Consider the following 22,773-nt stretch of genomic DNA (forward strand, 5'->3'; position numbering starts at 1 on the left):
TTAAGTGTTATACAAAACAAAATCTTAATAGCAATTTGATCACTTTTGCGGCATTTGACAGTAAGAATAGTAATAAATAGAGGATAATTTCTTTTCCTACGTTAGGCCTAATACCTGGTATGTTTTTTAGTGTGGTACACACACAAAAAACAACCCCAAAACAACACTAACAACATTTTAAAAAACCCACAAAAACGAGTGCCGTGCCGAAGCCACGGGCTAAAATGCTTTATTATCATTTTTTTTTATTTATAGCATCAATCACAAATTGAAATATATACAGTATTAGCGTTGGAAAAGAAAGTTTTCTTTTTGTTATATTTTTTTTTTCTCACCCTAGCGAAACACTTTCTGCAAATGACCTTAATAAAGAAAAATAATAAATTAACCTAAACCACTTTGAATGTCGACCGTATCTTTTATTTACACGGCATCATGCGCGGAAGAAAATACCAACTGAACCGGGATTTCAGACAGCAGATGAATTGAAGTTGATTCATTGAACATCATTAGCAATTGTACAATCAAACAGATGCAACAATGAAAAGTGGAACTATGAAAAATCGAGAATGTTAGATTTGCGAAGGATTTATTCCGAATCATTGTCTGCTAATAGAGAATTCATGTCAGTTGCTGTGTCGGCGATGCCCACACAGCGCGCCGTCCAAATGTGAAGTTGCGTTTTGCTGACGGACATAACACTGTGCCATAATTTATCTGATGGCATGTAAAGAAGCTGCTTAAATTATAGTATTTAAAAGTTTCTTCATTTTGTAAGAGCTCAAGAAATTAATTCTGGTTTGAAAGACAAGATGACGGTAAAACTCAGAAGACGTAGCTGTACAGTACCGTTGGTGTTGGAGACATCATAATAAAGGTAACTGCGTTAACTTCGCTTTTTGTTTGGTAATTTGTTGGATATTATCTTTTGCTGATCTTCTTTGAGCTTGGAGTAAATTTTACATTCTGAACATTTTTATTTGCACTTATCTGCTTAATATGTGTTGCTGGGATATCATATAGAATATGAAGTCAGTATAATGGTACTATATTACATATTTGAATGATAAAAGACTGGTAAATGATATAATGATAAACTACAAAATAAATAATTTGTCCAATATCCCAAATATGTTAATTAAAACAAACATTGAATGTAAATTCAGATATAATGAGCAGTTGTAAGAAGTAAGAAATAACATTTTATCCATTGAACCTGTTATGTGTTATCATCATCAGTTTTAAAATAAACACATGGAGACAAGTTTGCTTAAATTCTAAAATTAACACACACACACACACACACACATATGGTATTTTAATCTAATACAGAAATGGTGACATTGATATATGCAGATCAATAGTTTTTTTCTTCTACAGATATAAATTAAAAAGCCTAATTCTGAGAGTTTCACCTACAACATTCATGATGGGAAAGGGCCACTAATTAAGAGCTGACATATGTGGAAGAAAAATACCATCCATGTTGAAAAGGGCTAGAGGTAATGTGAGAAAACATAATTTATCAATCTTATTTAACATTATTGTTGATATTTTATCTCAACTGGTCAAAAGGCTAAGTGGGTTTATGTAATGGTCCAGAGTGTGTTATTTATTTCACATCCCCTTCTGTCTTTCAACAGTAAGAAATTAGCTACTTTGGAGTCCATAGTTCTGATCAATTTGTTTATATAAAACTTGGTTTTGGGCTTAAATCAACATCTTGGATAAATCTAATAATGAGGAAAATCCAAGTATATACATGTGATCATGTATAAGATTAGTTGAGTTTTTTAACCAGCCTAAAAGCCATACTTCCACAATATAGGCTAAAATCATTAAGTTGTCCTTGAAGTTTGATGAGTGTTAACCATTAATAATAATAAGGTGATCTTTCATCTGAGTATGTTACCACCGCATGCAATATTTATACATGTAGTGCAGTTTTTACTAAACGTAGAATACATGCTTATATAAATGAGATCTAGATTGAAGAAGTGAAGATGCATACAAATACATGAGGTTATAACCACTACTGCTGATTCAAGTTTGATCATGCTTGGCCATTGGGCTTATAGAGTCAAGTTTCACAATGATGCTTATTATGAGTGTGATAAAGGTATGGTAGTGAAGTGACCTTGCATCTGATTGGCAGAGTTTCTTATGATTTGCACAACAGTGTTTATGATCCAATTTAGATCTGACTTGTTTAATTATTTGCTTGTATGTCTGAGGCTATAAGCAAAATCTATGCATATAATGTGGTGGTTCTACATCTCACTAGCCATTCTTGCTACTGCTCTTAAAACTATTTCTCATTAATTTCATCAGACTTGGTGAATAGATTTATCTCATCAAGATATAGCAAAAGAGCAATTTTGTAAAAAAAATATTCATTCATATTAAACTCAAATTCTGCATCTGATTGGTTGACCTTGCAAATACTATAAGGGCTCTATTTCTGACAAAAAGATTATTTTGATTTAATGTAGCAGAAATGCTTATATGATCAAAACATTGAACATATTTGATGACAAATAAGAAATAGTTTTTCATGCAAATTTGATAAACATTGATAAATCGGTTCATATCATTAAAAGCTTGGAAGAGTTTGATTACATGCAAGACCATCACATATTAATCATTCTTTATTTAGAGAATTATTTTTGTCAGGATTTAGTAAAATATGTAAAATCAATATGGACTGGTTTTGTTATGTACAGCAACACTAGTTGTTTACTGAGTACTGAGGGAATTGGAGTAAGGCAAGGGTACATTGCAGTAGGTAACCTGGTTGACTTGATAACAGGATTTTAACACAAACATTTTTATCAGGAGTCTAGCATACTAACCATTGATTCACTGCAGATCCTGCCCCCATTAGTTACCTTTTAATACATAAAGCATTTGGGTTTTTTATGTCACAAATCCCATAGGGATTAAAATTAACATCATAGGTCTCACTGGATAGTTTCGTATTTTGACATCCCTCTAATTTTTAAGGTAGAAGGCATGAACCTAATTATCACAAGCCTAGCATTTATAAATTTACACATAAGCTAAATCTATAATGTGGTTCAGGTTTACTTTGAGTTAGGCATGGAAATAGGTTGGCTTGTTGGTGACTGCCTGTCACAGTTAGATGAGCATTGGAGATCATATGCGTAACTTAGTCTGCAAATGAGCTGCCGACTTTTATTTGTGTCTGCTACAGAGGTAAATATAAAAAAATCTTGATGGTAGAGGGGTGATGAAAAGTATGCTAATTTGTTATAGTACTAGTGAACTTTATTCATGCATAAGGCACATACTGATTCTTTTAGTTGCCTTGTCACAGAAAAATATTGAAAATAGCTATTTCTAGTAAAAAATTAATGTAAAATGTACCTGCATCCTTTGACCCTACCAGAACCAAACTAAAAGCTCAAATTTGTGCAGCTGCTTTTGCTCATCACAAACATAATTGGGAGTATAACTGCTAACCCTACCCTCTAGCACACATTTCATTCATTCATTGGATTAAAGTCACGTGCACCTTTCGGTATGTGCGACTGTTTAGTTTGTACACGTTTGTGTACTTTTTGAATTTAGCGATTAACTTATACAATGCCCCCAAGCAAGCAAGCCGAAGCCCAGGTGCCCCAAAAGGTCCCGCCCAGGCTCTCGTCGCTGCAACCTTCTCCATCGTTGTACTCCGTTGGTGGTCTGTTTCTGCATCCTGCATCTCCTTCCTCTCTCATTTCAGGCAGTAACCGAAGCACACCAGCAGCAGTATTATTAAATTTTCGTTGCAATCAATGCCCAGTTCCCTATATTTATTGGGCTATTCCTGTACTATCTTGCCAAACATGTGATTGTCACATACGCTTCAGATATTCCTGAGTTGTGAATTTTCCTATCTTTTGTAAGGTCTATTAAATTTTGTGTACTTTGCGTACTTGAATTTTCCGGAAATTTTTTCACATCTAGTAGGCTTTTAGTAGCCCTTTATTTTGTTTTGGAGATCTCAATTTGGTTAAGTATTTCGTACGTGTGGCTTTAAACCAATCAGTGTGTTTCAGGGCCAGTAAGTTGTTGGTCAAAAGAGGGCTTTCGTGGGTCAGAATGAAAGCCCTATGTGGTAAAATTTGTTTGTAAAAAAGAAAAAAAAAAAGAAAAGAAAAGAAAAAAAAGGTGGGTAGGGAGTGTGTATGCTATATTTGTGTGATAGCTATAGACATTTTTGTTCGTTTTTCTGCTTTTCCCACATATCCCGACAACACACATTCACGCTCACTTTCTCATTCACACTTATAAGTAGATGTGGGGGGGGGTGGCCTTATTTATTTTGTTTGATTTCGGGAAGGCAATTCTTTTCATACTGGGGGGTGGGGGTGGTTTGATTATTTGAGGCATACTCTTTTCATTGTTTCTGCCTTCATTCCCCAAGGTCTGCAAGTGTCCTGTTCTTTCTTCTTTTACTGCCTTAGGACGTTTAACTTCATTCTGTGCCTTTTCCTGCTCTTCTTTATTTCAGCTCTTTCTGCCTTATCCCGTGTCCGTTTCTGTTTTGGTCTTCTCGTCCTTTTGATACTGCCATGTTCGCCGTGAGATGTTTTCTTCGAGGGAGGTGGTTTGATTGCCTTTGTTTCCCTTCGCTTTGACCACTTGGCTATTTACCTGTTATTTTTGTTTAGCTTAGCTATTTGTGATTTATTTTAATGTATATTTTTTTTACTTTTATTTTTTTATATTTTTTTTTTTTTTTTGAACCTACGGGGCCTAGCATGCCATTATAATTCCAAAACAGTGATTTTGTAATATTCGTCCTTATCTGGTTTTTATTGTTCGGGTTATGAGCGGCAGTGTCAGTCTGTGAACCCACTAGCCCGAGCCGGCCGTCACAATTCCCAAACAGTGATTTGTAATATTTTGATTGGTTTTTTTCTTTTTTGGTTCGATCTTTTAGGTTTATTGGTTTTAATTTCTTTACATGGTCTCTCTTTATACCCAACCCTTCATTCGGTTTAGATTTGTCCCCTTTTGCCTATTTTGTTAATGAATGTCATGATGTTATTATAGGTCATTCCTATGTTATTGTTTTTTGCCACAAGTAACTCCGGGTATGTCCACCGTTCTCCTATTTGTTCCTGTTGAGATTTTAGTTCGGCCCTTTCCTGGTTGTATTTGGGGCATATATTTATTAAGTGTGCGATTGTTTCTGGAGTTGGGCAGTAGGGGCAGTTTTCGGTTGGTCCCCTTTTTATGTGTTTCCCTGCGCATCCTGCCAATAGTGTTTTACCTGTTCTTATTCTATTTATTATTGTTATATCGTATGGATTTTTGAAGGTCGGACTTTCGACTTTTCTACTTACTTTTTTCATCATCGTGTGTATTAGACTGTTTGCATCCGATTTTTCCCATAGCTCTTGCCACATGTCATTGATCTTGTCCCATGTTATTGATTTCAGTGACGCTGTATGCTATATTTTGGGCTTTTGGTTCGTTTGTGGCGTTTTTTGTTTCTGCATCTGCTTTGTCATTGCATGGGATTATGGATGTGAGAGGGTATCCATACGAATTCAACGTGTTTGTTGTTTTTTTCAATCTCTTTAAGTAGCGATCTTGCATGATTAATCATATTAGGTCTGCTCTTGGATTGGTCCGTTGCTAACGATTGTAGTACACTGTAAGAGTTGCTTAGAATGACTGCCTTAGTTGTGGGGTATGTTTTGACGTATGTTAATGCCATTAGTATTGCCATGAATTCTACCATGTATATAGCGCATTGGTCTGGGAGTCTTTTTCCAACGGTGACATCTAATTTTGGGATCACTATCCCTGCTGCAGTTTTATTTGGATTTTTGGTTTTTGATCCATCTGCGAAGATTTGCGTGTATGTCTCGTATTTGTTGTCAATGTACGTTAGTATTGATGCTCTTAGTCCTATCGGGTCATTTTGTTTTTGTCCTAGTTTACGTAAGCTAAGATCTATTTGTGGTGTGGGACAGGTCCACGGGGGGTCTGGGTAGTACCTTATTTTTTCTGGGTTGATATTTGCGATTTGAAATTTCCTTTTTAATTCTATAATTATTTTCCCACTAGGTATTTTTTTATTTTTTCCTTTTGTATCGACTGGTTTGTCGCATGCTAAGAGGGCTTGTAGCGTGAGGTGGTTGGGTTGGTGTATTGATATTCGAGTCGAGTATCGCAGCATCAATTCCTTCCGCCTTAGGTCTAGCGGGGGTTCTCCTACTATTATTAAGATATCTTGTGTGGGGGTACCATTTAGGACGCCGGTGCATACCCTTAGCGCTTTTGATTGGACTGTGTCTAGTTTCTTTAGTAACGTGGCGTTCGCCGCTCCATATACCTGGCAACCGTAGTCCAATTTTGCTCTTATAAGTGCTCTATATAGGGTAACGAGTGTTTTTTGATCAACCCCCCAATTCACCCCTCTGAGGTTTCTGTGGAGGTTGATGTCTCGTTTGCACTTCGTTACGAGTTCTTGGATATGAGCTGCCCACGTGAGTTCGTGGTCGAATACCATACCTAGGAGTGTCGCTTGTTTTTCGAATTTGATGGGTACCCCCTTTAGGGTTAAGTTTGGAGTGGGTGGGGGTGGCCACCTCCCGGATTGGAAACTATGCCTACTGTTTTTAGAGGTGACAATTTAAATCCCCATTTATCTGTCCAATTTCCTATATCGTTTAGTCCTTTTTGTAAGTGCTTGGTCGTTTCTCTGCTGGCCGGGTTGCCAGTTTTCCATACGGCGCTGTCATCGGCGAATTGGGATAAGTCAAGGTGGTTGGGTTTTACCGCTGTTTCCAGGTCGTTTATCATTATATTAAATAAAGTTGGGCTGATTACGCTTCATTGTGGCGTGCCATTTTCCAGTTTGTATCGTTCGGAGTAGTCTTGTCCTAGTCTGACTTGTATCTTTCTATCGGTTAGGAAGTTAGCAATAAATTTGTATATATTGCCAGTTATTCCGTATGGTTTAAGTTTACTTATCAGTCCCTTAGTCCACATTAGATCATATGCTTTTTCCATGTCTAAGAAGATGGCTGTAACATATCTGGATTTTTAAAATTTTTCTCTAGATGCTAATTTGACAGCGGTTTCTAGTCTCATGAGTTGGTCTATTGTGCTTCGGTAGTTGCGAAACCCGCTCTGTGTATTAGCTAGTAGTCCTTTGCTTTCTAAATGGTATTTCAGCCTGTTGTTTACCATAATTTCCATTATTTTACATATATTGTCTGTTAGTGATATGGGCCTGTATGATTTTATATCGCTTGAGGGTTTTCCAGGCTTAAGAATCGGGACCACTACTGCCTTTTTCCATCTTATAGGTATGGTACCGGTTTCCCATATTTTATTAATGAGGTTAAGTGCAATTGTGACAAGTTTTTTGGGTAGGTTCTTGTACATTTCATACCCCAAAGTGTCCTCCCCGGGGGATGTGGTCTTTTTGCCGGCGAGGGCCTTTCTCCATTCGGCTTCTGTAAACGGAAGGTTTAGTGGGCCGTCATTATTTCCTGCTTCCTTTATGTTGTCAGAGTTGCTTTCCTCAAATTGCCTTTTATGACTTTTAAACTTATCCTCTAAGTTGGTATTGCTACACATGTTGGCGAAATAGTTTGCGAATAATTCTGCCTTATGTTTGTTGTTTTGTCCAGGTATGTTGGGGGTTATTGATTTAGTTTTGCCTCTCATTTTTTTAATTCTTTGCCACACCTCCTTCGATTTTGTGTTAATATCTAGTTTTGAGCAGAATTCTCTCCATGAGTTTTGTTTAGCTATCATAATAGTTTGTTTGGCAGTTTTTTCCTTTTCCTTGTAGTAGTTAAAGTCCCTATTATTTTTAGTTCTTTTGAATTTGTTTAGAGCTCTTTTTTTCTCTTTAATTGCTATTTTACATTCATTATTCCACCAGGGCACCGTGGGTTTGGGTGCTACTCCTTTAGTTTTAGGAATTGTTTCTTGGGCCATTGTGTTAATGGTTTCTATTAATTTGTCATTAAAGGTGTCAATGTCCCGGTGATATATGGTTTCTGGGTCGATTGAGTCACCTATCTGTTTGAACCTAATCCAGTTGGCCTGTTCGTATTTCCATCTTGGTGTGAAGGACGCTTTATTTTGAGGTATTCTAATTTGTATTTCTATATTTATAAGGTAATGGTCACTTCCCATAGGGTCGCTTTCATCAACTTGCCAATCAGAAATGCCTGCTAATCTTGGTGTGCATAGAGATAGGTCTATTGCTGATGTGTGGCCTGTTCTGTCATCTATCCGGGTGTGCATTCCGTTGTTTAGAAAAACTAAGTTGCATTTTTGTGCCCATTTTTCTACAATTTTTCCTTTAATGTCCGTCTTTTGACTCCCCCATAGTTCATTGTGCGCATTGAAGTCCCCGCATATTACCACCCATTCTCCACAGTCTTTAATCATTTTGATTGTTTCGTCTGCACTTAAATTGCGCTGCTCATTTGTTTCATAGAGGTTAACGATTAGTACCTGCTTAGTTTGAGCGGTTATTTTGACTATCTGTATTTCGAAGTCATTGGGCGGTCTACTATCTGTTAATTTATGCATTTCTGATGTAATTCCATCTCTAACAAAGGTTGCTAACCCCCCTCCTCTTGCTGTGGGGGATCGATGCTTTAGGTATTTGGTGTTGTAGCCTATGATGTTTGGGATACGTGAGGTATCATTTAGGTGGGTGTCCTGTATGCATATAACATCTGGTTTTCTTTCCTGTTCAAGTATTTTGTTATTTAGTTGGTCAGCGTGGGCCCTAAGGCCGCGTGCATTCCATTGCCATATTTTGATTTCTGCTCTGGAATCCATCTCTAGTGCAAAAAGTCTTAATAGTTTGTTTAATTTACTGTTGTTTTCATTTTATGCGTGTTTCCTACCAGTGAGGGTGCTACCTATTTATTTTGTTTTTGGTATCCTGATTTTTGTTTTGGCCTGCTTATAGTTTACCCCATGGGAGATCATATATTCGACTATTAGGGCTTCTCTAAGAGCCCTGGGGCATTCTGCGTGGTTTGGTTTGTGGTTACCACTACAGTTAGCGCAGTGCTGATTGGTGGCGCTACATGTTTTCCGGTCTGGGTGGTGAAGACCACATTGATTGCACCGGAATAGGTTTCCGCAACTCTTAGAGTAATGCCCCCAATTTTTGCAGTTGCCACAGAACCGTGGTTTGTTTTTGAAAGCAAAAATTTTTTTAGCCTCGAGTTTTTCGGCTATTTTGATAGTTTCTGGGGTGGCACCCTTAAAAAAGAGTACCACTGCAGTGCTATCCTTTCCCCTTCTTGTTTTTAGGCGGATTGCTTTCTCTACTTCCTGTCCTTTACTCCTTATGTAGTCTACTATTTCATTGGTTTTATTTTGAGTTGATACGTATATGACTCCTTTGTTGTGTGTTTTTGGGGGGTTTGGGTCTATGTGTTGTTTTGTTCTGTTGTGTCTAGTGACCTGAACATTTATTTGGCCTATTCTTTCAATTTCCATATATTTGGCAATCTGTTGTTCAGTGGTGCATTTGATTATCAGCAAGTCGTCTCTAGTGCTTGTAAGCGTGAATTCTCCTTGGTGATGTTTGTTCAATTGCCATGCTATGGTTTTAAAGGCTAACTTCGTTATTTTGGAATTTACTCCCTTGACGAAGAGAGTCAGTTCAGCGGGGTGTTTCTTGTTTTGGATATTTTGCAGACTGGTCTTTTTTCCCCTGGTGTTTGTCTCTTTAGCTGACTTTGTTTCGTTGTCCATAACCGGCTTGCTGGGTCTTGTATTGACAGTTAGTGTGTTCCTTATTCTTTCTAACTGGTATTTGGGATTTGGTTTTCCTATTATTCTTACCTTTTGTTGAGTCGTGTGTGACTGCTTTATTTGTGGTAGGGTGAGGGCGTTCTGTTTCATCTAGTAGGTTCTCAGTTTGAGTCCCCTGGCTGCTAGTGTTTTTAACCAGCGTGGTCTGGGTTGTTTTTGTGCTTGTTGAGTATTGTTCCTCAGTTTGGGTACTCATGTCGGATGTAGTTTTGCGGTTACTCGGTAGATTGTCCACATTCTCGTTTACGCTTGGTGACAGGTAGAGTCTATTCATCGAGTCAGTTGGGGTCGAGTTGAAAATTGGCGTTAAGAACTGTATCTGTCGTTTTTCTCTTAGGGGGGATGAGACTGCTTCGGAGTAAGTTTGCCTTAGTTTATCTGCCTTTAGGTTGACCAGGCAGCTGAGATAACTATTTGATGATGTGACATTAATTTTGTTGTTATCCATCTTGAGTTTCTTTATTTGATGTAAGGTATATATGACGGGATATTTCTTTATCTGTCTTAACTATACTTTATTCTACTTAGTACTATGAAAAAGCAACAGCTGTAAGGGGATATGCAAATAGCTTTTATTCTGATTTGTGTAATTAATTATTATATTACTATTATCCAATTTAAACTTATTGAAAATTATTTTCTAGCCAAATGGTCAAAGTAAAAGGTTTTACTTACCCCGATCCAATTTTCTTTTTAAGATCTTTAGAGTTTTTAAATACAGCCTTCTAATTATACAAGTTTCATTACATTGGTCAATAATTAGTCACATGTGATGACACTTGTAACTAATCAAACCACAGCAACTGAGAGCAGACTAAGCACTGATATTTATATGGTACAGTGGCAATATACAGTCTGTCTGCTGCAACACATGAAACAAACTGGACAAATCTGAAAGCCTTGAATTTGACTTTATTTATCTGTATGGTAGAACAGAACCTGAGTTGAAAAGCTTTTAAAGAAAGACCTTGATATCAAACCTAATAATAACTGCAGGAGTTATATTATGGATAATTAACCATTTTCTCAGTTTCAAACTGGGCATTCCATCCCATGGGGTTCTAAATGTAAACCAAGTGTAACTGATATCCTAATGAACTGTAAAGACCATAGCAGCACAACAGCAGGGGACCAGGTATGTCCAGATCCAGAAATCACAGACCAGTTTCAAACTGATGATGAACCACATAAAAATTACACATCTGCTAGAACTTATGTTATGAAGATAACTTAAATTGCATTATTATTAATCCTCCTCCTCACATTCATCATAATTGAGATGCATCATATATGTTTTATTGTAAAATAGTTTATGCAACATAATTCAGTGAAGACCTTTGCTGCCAATTTACCAGTGAACCATTTGTTTCAATGAACATATTTTATGTTGTAACAAGGAGCATCATTTAAACATTATGATACACTTATCATACCTGTATATGAAATCTTAATACTAACACTTATACTTGCAATACTACTACTAATAAAAACACCTGCATTGATAATTTGATTATGTTCAATTGGACTTGTATCTAAATGATCACCAGCTGTATGAAAAGACATATTTTAATATATAGATATTGGATGGAATACTAGTTACCACAATTGAATAGTCATATGATAAATGATATATTATTTTAAACAATTTATATTTGCAGTGAAACATACTTTTACATTATTTTCACTTAAATTTCATTTATAGAGCAGTATACTCTGCATTCATTAAATTACTGAAATGGTTATAATACAACAACAAATACTGCAACTTCCAGAATCACAAAAATCAAAAGATATAAACAAAAACTTCCCTACATGTATCAACAGTTGTCACTTAATAGACAGAACTCTGAAGATTTAGAATAGGATGTTAACAAATTAGGTATTCAAGTTAAAAAGAAAAAAATACCAAGTAAGCTTACTACCAAAAAATCAAACAATAACAGTGAATTTTAGTACATTCCCAGGAAACAGAATATATGATTTTTCTTAACTTGATCTGATACATCTTAAATCTATAGAAAATGATTCATATTGTATGACTAAAATATTATGTAAACAAAAATTCCATCACTTTTTTCAGATGCAACATGCATACCCCAACCCATCCTTCTTGATCATAAAGTATACCAGCATTCCACTATAAGATGGGGAGCTGTAGTGGCTCAGTGGTTAGCTTTCTGGACCTGTGAAATAAGGTAGGTTCAAATTCTACCATCAGACCAACCTGGGTTAGCTACCATGGTGTGTCCTTGGGCAAGGCACTATACTTAAAGTGCCTTGGCACTAAATAACTTACTTGTGTTGGTTTACCATAAAAGGCCAAACCAAACACAAAAAAACAACAACTTTAAAATATGAGTTTTGTCAATACTAAGTAATTGAAAATCATACTGAAGAAATGTTTTTGTTAATACAGATTAATGGATCTAAAAAATCTCTTTCTTCTGCAGGAGTTTAAAATGTTAAATTAAAAAGGTCATGGTACACATTGCCTTGTTCGTACACATCAGGCTCCGTAACCCATATCCAACTAAAAATTTTAGTAGAGTCTGAATAAAACATATTTTAATCTGGATGATAATATTCTTTCTCCATTCATATATTACACCACCAAGATTGATCCAAATAAGATTACATTTTACTATAACACTGAGGATGAGTATGCCTCTTAACAACTTACAAATGTGGAGAGAATGGAGTTAAACTGAACTTTGATTTCTTTTCAACCATAGCACAAGATGATCATTTATTATGAAAAAACCTGAATAAAGTTGGAGTTCATAACCATGACAGTCTTGATACAATATAAATTCAATATATTATTGTTGTCTTGAGGTATAGTTCTGTATATTACAATCTCACACAAGATCAGGGTATATTTTAGTACCATACAGTTAATTCGGGATTGTATTAATACCTATTCTGGTGAATGAACATTAAATAAGATTTACTATTTTGGAACCAGTTGCAATAAAGTTTACTAAACAAGAGAAAATATGACTTTACTATAATACCTAAAATGTAAAATCTGCAAACAGAATACTTGCTTGACTTTACACTTCAACTATATCATAATATTTATTTGAAATGAATTTATACAAATGGCATTAAATTGGGTTTCAGGCTGGTAATGACAATGGTAGTAGTGAATAGGGACGGTCTAGGGACTAGGGAACTTCCATGTTAAAAAGGGTATATCCACTCTGGGGACTATGTAATTTAACATGGGAGAAAAAAAAAAAATATCCATTCTAGGGACAAGGGGAATTTAACATGGGAGAAAGAAAAAAAACTATTCACTCTAGGGACAAGGGAAATTGAACATGGGGAATAAATCGTGGGACTGTCTTGGGACTAGGGGAAATGGAACAGGGTCGGGACCCTATTTTAATAAGGTCCCGACCTGATGGGTCTATGAAAATGGAACAGGCGAAAATTGAAACAGGGAGGGGTCTCTATTTTTTTATTATTTTTTTAAACAAAAAAATAAAAAAAGGGGTAGGCAATTGAAAGTCAAGATCTTTTCGAGAGATAGGAATGGCCCTGAAAAGGGCCTTTGGTTTTATGTTAATATACCCTTAACATAAAGGGCATCTGTGACATCTTCTTCTTGACCTTAGGCTGTGCCTGACTGCAGGACCATAGATTAAGACTCTTTTGAGGCATCCTTGATGCTCCACATAAGATTCTTCGCATCCACAGGCTGGTGTCTGTCCTGTGGATAACTGTCCAGTTGGATCGGACATACATTGATATGTCCGTCCGGAACATCATCGAAGACACAAGCGTTGAAGATTGTACATCGGTCCACATGTTGGGGTGCTGAGTAACAGGTGAAGGAATGCAGTGAACTGTACTTATTTATAGGGAGAGGAAGGATTGAAACGGATTGAGTTTGTTGACCAATCCAAACACGCGTTACAAAATTCAGTCAGCCCACGTCCAATCCGAAGAGAGCAGTCTGTGACGTCACATAGTCTATATAGATTCGCTAGCGCCTGTGCGTAGTCAATCTAAGCGACAGTTTTTCAACATGACGGAAACTCAGAAAACGATCAGTTTGGGTGCACTGATGGTGGAGACTACCCAAGGGAACCCAGACTTACTTTCAGAAGAGGTGAATTGGGATTTTGTGGATTTTTTTACCTTGCAAGAATTTGTTCCTGAACCTTCGTCACCTTCTCCTTCATTACCGCACATGGAAAATTTTAGACAGAGACAGAAAGAAGAATTGGAGAAATTTATACAACAGCAAAAGGAAGCGGAACAAGCTTTTCTCCTACAGCAACAGCAGCAAGAAGAAGAGGTAAGAAAAAAACAACAAGAAGAAGACGCAGCAGCAAAGAAACAAGGGTGTCAAAATCGAACGGTCACGGTAGTGTTAGACATTTTAGTTAAGAAGTCTGAAACAGATGTATCAGACTTCTTTATTACGGCCGAAGAGAATATGACCTTCCCAAGCTAAACACTCCAACCCTGTGACTACGCCAACTGCACCATCCTTAGTGATTTCAACGAAATCATCATCAACAGTACGCAGTCCAGAAGTAGGCCTTGGCCATGGCAAAGGCTTAAGACAGTTAAAGTTGATTGTTTAAACTCACCCCTTACACCAAAAAAGGCCCTTTTCAGGGCCATCCACGTCTCTCGAAAAGAGATAGGCTTTCAATTGCCAATAACTAATAAAAACCATTTTACCCAATAGTACCTGTCTGTGTATGAGTGTGCGTGAGTGTAGGTTCTTATTTTAAAATCAAAACCCAAAGACACTTACCTTTTATAATTAATTTATTCTTTTATAAATATTTACAATTCACAATTCACAACAGAGCACTTTAAAAAGTTCATAGACTTATTCTGTCTCATTGTTCACTCTCTGTTTTTTTAATTTCTTCACCGTCATAGTCTTTTCCTCCTCTTCCTCTTCACTTTCTTCCCTTCTTTTCTTCTCCTGTTTCTTTTTCTTCACCTGTCTGTTTTCTTCCTCTTCTTCTTCCTCTTCCTCTGAAGAATCCCTCTCTTCTTCTGACTCCTCTTGTTTCTTTTTTGGGCAGTCTGGTGACCAATGTCCTTTTTCTTGACAATAATAACAGGTATCTTGACTTTTGTCTCTTCTAACCCCTTTTTTTTCTTTTTTGACGGTCTGGACACTCTGAAGACCAATGCCCTTTCTTCTGACAGATATAGCAAGTATCTTGACTTTTATCTTGAAAGGAAGGAGAGTAGTCCCTCGGCTGGTCTGAAGAGAATTTTCTAATGACCCCTCGCAAAGCTCTGATGAAACGTTCGATCTTGGTAGTCTCTTCCATTGTTGTGCTCAGTTTGAGAGTGAAATGAATAGTGAAAGGACAAGACACATACCCTTTATATACGCTGGTCTGCTATGACTATAAATTAATCCATGGTGTTTAAACTTTAGTCATTTGACTTTTTGCTATCGAGATGAAATGATCCAATTCATTTGAGAAGAAAGAAGAAGAAAGTAAGAGGCAGAAACGTGATCTATCGCCTCGTACTAGGGCTGAAGTCTTGGCACAAATTCATGCCAGTGATTTTGAAGAGGACATGAGTGAACCAGAATCCAAACCCTCTAAACAAAGTTTACCACCCTTAGTCAACCCTGAAAAGTACTATGACATTCGAGAGACGGAAAAGCGTCCCTCTAGAAAATTTAGAACTACGGCTTACAAATACACAGTGAAGTTTAAAGATTTCAAGTCTGAAGTACTGTTAGAGAAAGCAAAAGGGTTCATCACCGACATGTGGGATTCTTTGCTCACCACACTCAAGCGACAATGTCAACCCAAAGAAGATGATCGCTTGAGACTTTCCATACAACATGATGGCTTGAAATCCCCTGTTTGGATCGAGTTTAGCAGCCCTGCAGAATTGACCACTTCCAAAGTCATGGACAAGATTCAACACGTGCAACAATCTAATGACCAGTTTGACATCACCGATGGAAAAGCCACACTGGACATGACCCACGTCTCTCCTCCTCAAGGGACCGGACAATGCAGAAAGACCTTATTGGTCAACAACCTTCGCATTACCAAAACAAGTCTTGTCCAAATTAACAATTTTCAAGACCACATGTGTTTAGCCCGAGCCATCGTGGTGGGATGAACCTATGCCGACAAGAACGACACGGTAGAATGGAAAAGAGCCTGGGAGAACATTCGAAAATCGAACCGAGCCAAACAACGAAATGAAGCAGAACTTCTGTTACAACAAGCATGCCTGTCCAAAGACACATCCTGTGGCATTCCTGAGATGCAAAAATTGCAAGATGCCCTAGCTCCACGATACACCTTGAAAGTGCACCCTCAAGAAGTGCGCGGGTCTCTGTTGTTTCGAGGGAAAGACTTTAAGGATGGAAAATACATTCACCTCTATCATCACGATGACCATTTCGATACCATTACCACTATCACTGGATTCCTGGGATACAAATATTACTGTGAGAAATGTGACTTATGATGGTTATAATAATCGAGAGCAACACAAACATTGTGGATCGAAATGCTCAGGATGTTTGGCCTCTCAACCCTGTCTGAGCGAAGGGCAAGAACCAGTGCATTGTCCTGCTTGTCTGCGCACATTTGTCAGCCCTGCCTGTTACCAACAACATCTGAAGATGCAAGGTTCACAGAAGAAATGTGCTTGTCAACTCCTGAGATTGTGCCCAATGTGTGGACAAGGTCTATGTATCAACAGTACCAAGGCACACGTATGTTCAGGAAAGAAAAAATGTCACATTTGTCACTGCATTGTGGACTTGGAACACCAATGCTACATACAAAAATACCAATCCCAACCAGAGAAAGAGGATGGTCACAAGAAGAAGAAAGGCAATTTCATCTTTTTCGATTTCGAATGCATGCAAGAGACCAGTATTCACATTCCTAATTTCTGCGTGGCTCATCGAGCGTGCGAGAAGTGATTCAAGAACCTATCTTGAGTTATTGCCCTTACTGCAGTAAGATTCCTGGAGGGCGTGAAAAAATCTTTCAAGGACTGAACACACTAGCCGATTTCACACAATGGGTCTTAGACCCCATCGACAAGACGTGGAGCCAAGAGGACATCGAACATTATTATGGAGATTGTCATCACCATGCCACGGTGATGGCTCACAATTTCTCCGGATACGATGGACAGTTTCTTTTGAGATGTTATACGGAACGTGGCATCGAGCGTCCTAAAATCACTTTGAACGGAGCCAAAATCATTTTCATGCAAGTGGGACAAGTGCAGTTTAAAGATTCGATGAGCTACTTAGCCATGCCTTTGAGTCGAATGCCTAAAATGTTTGGAATGACAGAAATGGCTAAAGGGTACTTTCCACACTTTTTCAATACAGAAGCCAATCAACACGCCGTTCTACCCCATTTGCCTCAGGCTCACTATTACGACCCTGACAACATGCGTACTGAACGAGAAACTTTCTACGCTTGGTACCAGGCTCACGCCTCCGACCCTTTCGACTTTCAGGAAGAAATGCTAAAGTATCGTCGTTCCGACATGGACATTTTACGGCGATGCTGTGGAAAATTTCGAGAACTGTTCATGGAACACGGAGGGGTTGATCATTTAAAAGAGGCTTGCACCATTGCCAAAGCGTGTTCCTTAGTCTACCAACAACGATTCATGCTTGAAAACACTGTGGCTGTCATCAGTCCTCAAACGACCAACTATGTCAAACGTCAATACTCGGTCAAAGCCCCATGCTGGTTGCATTACTTGTGCGACAAGGAAGACAAATGGATTCAGCATGCCCGCAACGGACAGGGCGAAAGATCATCGGAATGCATTCGGTCAATGGCTGGGACTTAGAAAACCCCAAGATCATGTACGAGTTTAATGGTTGCTTATTTCACGGATGTCCCGTCTGTTACCCTGACCGCGGCACTAAAAATCAGTTCTTACAACGAACCATGGAAGACTTGTACCAGGCCATTTGTCAGCCACGCCTAAAGTTAGAACAGGAAGGATACCAAGTGGTGGAAATGTGGGAACACAAATACAATCACCGTTTGAACACCGATCCTGAGTTTAAACGCCTCATGGAAAGTTACCAGTTCATGGACCCCCTGAACCCAAGTAATAGTTTGTACGGAGGAAGGACCAATGCCACCTGTTTGCTGTACCAAGCTGACGAAGAGAAAGGAGAAGAAATCAAATACTTGGACGTGTGTTCACTGTATCCCTATGTGTGCAAATATTGTTGCTTTCCTGCAGGGCACCCACAATTGTTCACCGAACACATCGACCTAAAAAACATTCGACAATACGAAGGCTTGATCAAGTGCAAAGTTTTGCCTCCCACGAACCTATACCATCCCGTCTTACCTCGCCATTGCCAAGGCAAACTTGTGTTTCCTTTGTGCCGTACTTGTGCTGAAACGTGCAACCAAGATCAACCTTGTCATCACACCCAGGAAGAACGGGCCTTGACGGGGACATGGGTCAGCGTAGAATTGTTCAAAGCTCTGAACATGGGATACCAACTGTTAGAAGTGTACGAAATTTGCCACTTTCCCAAGACACAATAATTCCACAAGGGTGACCCCACGCAGAAAGGCATTTTCGCAGACTACGTGGATGCCTTTTTGAAACTGAGCAAGAAGCCAGTGGCTATCTGTCCTGGTGTCACACTCCCGAAGACCAAAAGACATTCAGAGAGAAATTCTGGGCACAAGAAGGCATTACTTTAAATCACATTGAGAAAAACGAAGGCAGGCGATCGTTTGCCAAAGTGATGTTAAATTGCTTGTGGGGTAAAATGGCACAATGACCGTGTTTACCCAAGACGGAGTATTTGACCGAACCTTCCCGCTACTTTCAGATGATTCACGACAAAGCCAAATTCATGAAACACGTGGACGTCGTTCGTGAGGATTTGATCTTGGTGAATTACGAAGAAGATCTGAACTTTGTAGAAGATGACCCCTTTGGAAATGTCATCATTGCAGCTTACATGACAGCTCATGCTCGCTTAAAATTGTACGAAGCTTTAGAACTGTTAGGGGAACGTGTCTTGTACTTTGACATGGACAGTTGCATTTATATCGATCACCCGAGTCAACAGCACCCTGACATCGAAGGAGACCGTTTAGGAGCCTGGACAGACAAGCACCCCGATGACAAGATTCTAAGTTTCGTTAGTGGTGGTCCTAAAAATTACGGCTACGAATACTGGGACAAACAAGGAGAAGTGCACACGAAGTGTAAAGTGAAAGGACTTACTCTGAATTATCGTACCAGTCGAGTGGTCAACTTTGGCATATTGAAAGAAGCCTTGCAGTCTAGAGAAAGTGACCACCTATCAACCCAACAAGATTGTACGTTTACCCACACACCACATCGTCAGTCGACCCTTGGAAAAAGTCTATCAAATCGTGTAGCAGAAGCGAGTGCGGCTTCCCACCCACTTTACTTTGCCGTATGGACATGTCGGTATAAAACATTGGTTGTAAGAGGATAGCCACCCACCAGAAGGATGACTTCGCCGCAGCAAGAATCGAGTGAGAAATCCAGTGAGAACTCCAAGTTCAAACCCTACCATTTTCCAGTCTTCTTACCTGACTATTGTGATTGTGCCCGTCGATTGGACACGTTTCAAAAATGGCCTACGGATAGGGAAGGATTACCTTCTTCGTATGTTTTAGCTAGAACAGGATTTGTCTACTTCGGACCCGAGTCAGGATTGGGATACGAAGTACAGTGTTTCGCTTGCGGACTGAAGTTACGAATGGATCTATGTATCTACAAAGATTCAGCTATTCTGGAACATACTCGATGGTCTCCGCACTGCCCTTACCTTTCAATGGCCTTTCCACCCATTAAACTACGGTACAATTATGACGGTACCTTCCAAAACTAGACGTAAACACATTGCATCCTATTTCATTGTTGTTTCTTTTCCACATAATAGCTTATTTTTTATAAAATGTTAAACTTTACTAATCTTTTTTCAAGATCACTTTAGTTTGCAAAAATATATCTTGTCATTTATTGGCATTCTACATTGAATTTTGTAAACTAGCTATAAACCTGACCTAATTACTCAACTTAACTGCTGACAGAAACAGTCTACAGTAAATGTATTTCATTTCTATAGCTCGATGGATAAACATTACATCTTTTAAAGCTGTGCACAGAATAGGCCGACATATCACGAGTCAGGAAAACATGGGGGTGGTATCCCCTGTGTCCAAAATTAATATCATTTTGAATAGAATATTCTAGTGACAATTGCCTCTTTTCAAATGGTAAGCATTGCTTTTTTTTATTTTCATCAATCTGTCAAATTCGGTATGCATTTTGCTTTAATATTTGAGATGGAAACCTTAGGTGCATAGAAATGTCAGACAGCATTGTACATCATGGATGGTGTCCAACATACTTTTATGATCATAAAACAAAATCCCATTTTTTAGTTATGGCCACTGATTTAAAAAATATTCATCCAAGCTAAATATAATGATAATAATAATGAGGACTTTGTATAGCGCCTAATCTTTAGAAGCTCTAAGCGCTTTGCAACATTAGACAACATAAAAACATACACAATGATATGATTACAAAAACAAACACCATGAAATTAGAAAACATAAAAAACATGCTGAGAATATTTAAGGTAGTTAACATTATTAAGTCATTAAGTTTGTTTTTGTAGTCAGAATAAGTAGTTTTGAGAGCACTCTTGAATGGGATCACTGTGTCTTTGTGTCTAAGTTCAGTGGGCAATTCATTCCATGTTGCTGGGCCCTGGTATGCAAAAGAATGCTGTCCATGTGACTTTGTTTTCATAGTGAGAATAATGAGTATATGATTGTCGGAAGAGGAGTGTAAGTATCTTGCTTGTGTGTACACATAGGTGAGGTCGGATAGGTATGTTGGACTAGAGTCTGTCAGTGAAACGTAGCACAGAGAACTAATGTTGTGTTTGATTCTGGATCGAATGGATAGCCAGTGTTGGGTACAGAGCAGCGGGGAGGTGTGCTCTGATTGTGGTACTCTAAGTATGATCCAAGCAGCTATGTTTTGAACTTTTTGAAGTCTCTGCAGTAGATATTAAGATGAACCAGACAGAATTGAGTTACCATAGTCCAGTCTTGAAAGCAGTAATGAACACACAAGTGTTTTAGTGGCATCAACTGAAAGATATCTGAGAATGGAGCTGATGCGTCTCAGCTCAAGATACGCAGCCTTGCATATGTTCATGACATGTTGGTGCAATGTGAGAGTACTGTCCAGAGTAACACCTAGGTTTTGTACTGATTGTGTGAATTTAATGTTGGTGTTGCTGATATTTATTGTGTGAGGTAAAGGATGTGAATGAGAAAGTCTTTGATAAGTAAGTATGGCTTGATTTAAATTGTGTTTTTCATGTGACTTGCCAGAGATTTTTAAATGAATTGATAAAGTAACTTGAGACACATTTCAAAGTACATGTTTTAAAAATATTCCATTGATTATTGCTGGCATTTAGAAAAATGCAATGCATCCTTTGTTGTGAAACTTATTTTAAAACATTGTATTACTCATGCAGAAGCCTGCTTGAAAACTAATGGCAAAGCAAAGGCAAATGGAATGGAAGAGACCATATCAGAGACCCTCAAATATGCACCCAACCAACGCAGAATGATAAAAAACAAGGTAATCCAAATGACTCTTATTTCATTAATATTGGATTCAGTTTCGTCTTTTAAAGCATAGTATTTGCAAAGCGGATGCATTTCTAAACTGATAACAAAATCAGCTTATCCTATTGCCCAGGACTATCAGAGCTAGAGTCCAGCTAACTACAATATGCATATATCTTGTCTGATCGGACAAGTGCCTCCATTTGGAATTTTTATTCACATGAAATATTTGGATGAAATAAATTCATCTTTGTGCAAATTGATTGCACCATCCACTTGCCAGAAATGACAAGTAAGTGCAAAGTTATCTTGTATCATGGCTTAACGATAGTAAGGGAAGCACAAGTGCAGTGAAGAAAATTTCATACATTTTTATAATGCTGATTAACATGACTTCTGCATATGTAACTAGTGCTGAGATGATATGACTTTATTTAAGCATTACAATTTTGTTTTAATTTGCAGGTGCCTGAGCAGAAGAAGTAATAGATAAACTTTACAGTGGAGTTGGAGACTGATTCTGATTCATAATCTTAATTAAATCTAGAAAATAAACATTAAAGTCATATTAAAATATCTGTTGTATTGTTTCCTTCTTTCATTTTTCTCTTAAAAACAAATGTCTGAACCTTTAGTCTGTAAATTCAGTGGATTCCTTATCAGCCCATCTACTTTTACTTTACACCATGCTACTTTAAAAAAAAAATGAATTATCCCCATTGGGGTAGGTCCCCCCAACCCCCCACCCTACTTTGTCAACTTACCTGCCACATTTAAATCTAATGGAAGGCCCTGCTGTAAAGCCTGTTAGTAAAACTACCCAACAAGAGGATTTCATACATTTGCAACTCCTAGATGGATGGTAATGTTTTCATTTTTGTAATGTAGATTTGGACATTCTTGCCACCAGTATGGAATATGTGTTTCAGAAACACAAGCAGCTTTCATCAGATTTGCATATAGGTTTTATATGTTGTGAGTATGTTGTAGGAAGTTTTTTTAAATAACATCATATGAGATGATGCCAGTGGAAATGGCAGAAAAGTGTCTGTATTGTTCACCAACTACACCTTGTTCTTACAAAATGTGGCTGTTACACATTCCCATGATGATGTCACTGACAGCCATCAGTGAGGAATGCCCCAACAAGCATAATACAAATTGCTTCCATTGTAATTGTTACAATTCCATTCTGACCACTCCGGTGTCCTAGTGGTTAGAGCGTCCGCCTCAGAAGCGGGAGGTCATGGGTTCAAACCCCAGCCAAGTCATACCAAAGACTTACAAAAATGGTATTAACAGC

General features: G+C 38.1%; 1 long non-coding RNA gene across 1 annotated transcript; it reads left to right on the forward strand.

The window, feature by feature from the left end:
* Positions 1-96: 96 nt before the first annotated feature.
* Positions 97-21,478, forward strand: LOC149773272 (uncharacterized). The gene is made up of 3 exons (XR_016417403.1): positions 97-1,502; positions 11,900-12,014; positions 21,377-21,478. It is a non-coding gene; the product is annotated as an uncharacterized LOC149773272 (long non-coding RNA).
* The last annotated feature ends 1,295 nt before the right edge of the window (positions 21,479-22,773 follow it).

This window comes from Sinohyriopsis cumingii, unplaced genomic scaffold (assembly GCF_028554795.1).
Source record: "Sinohyriopsis cumingii isolate HCF-2022 unplaced genomic scaffold, ASM2855479v2 utg000701l, whole genome shotgun sequence".
Lineage (NCBI taxonomy): Eukaryota > Metazoa > Mollusca > Bivalvia > Unionida > Unionidae > Sinohyriopsis > Sinohyriopsis cumingii.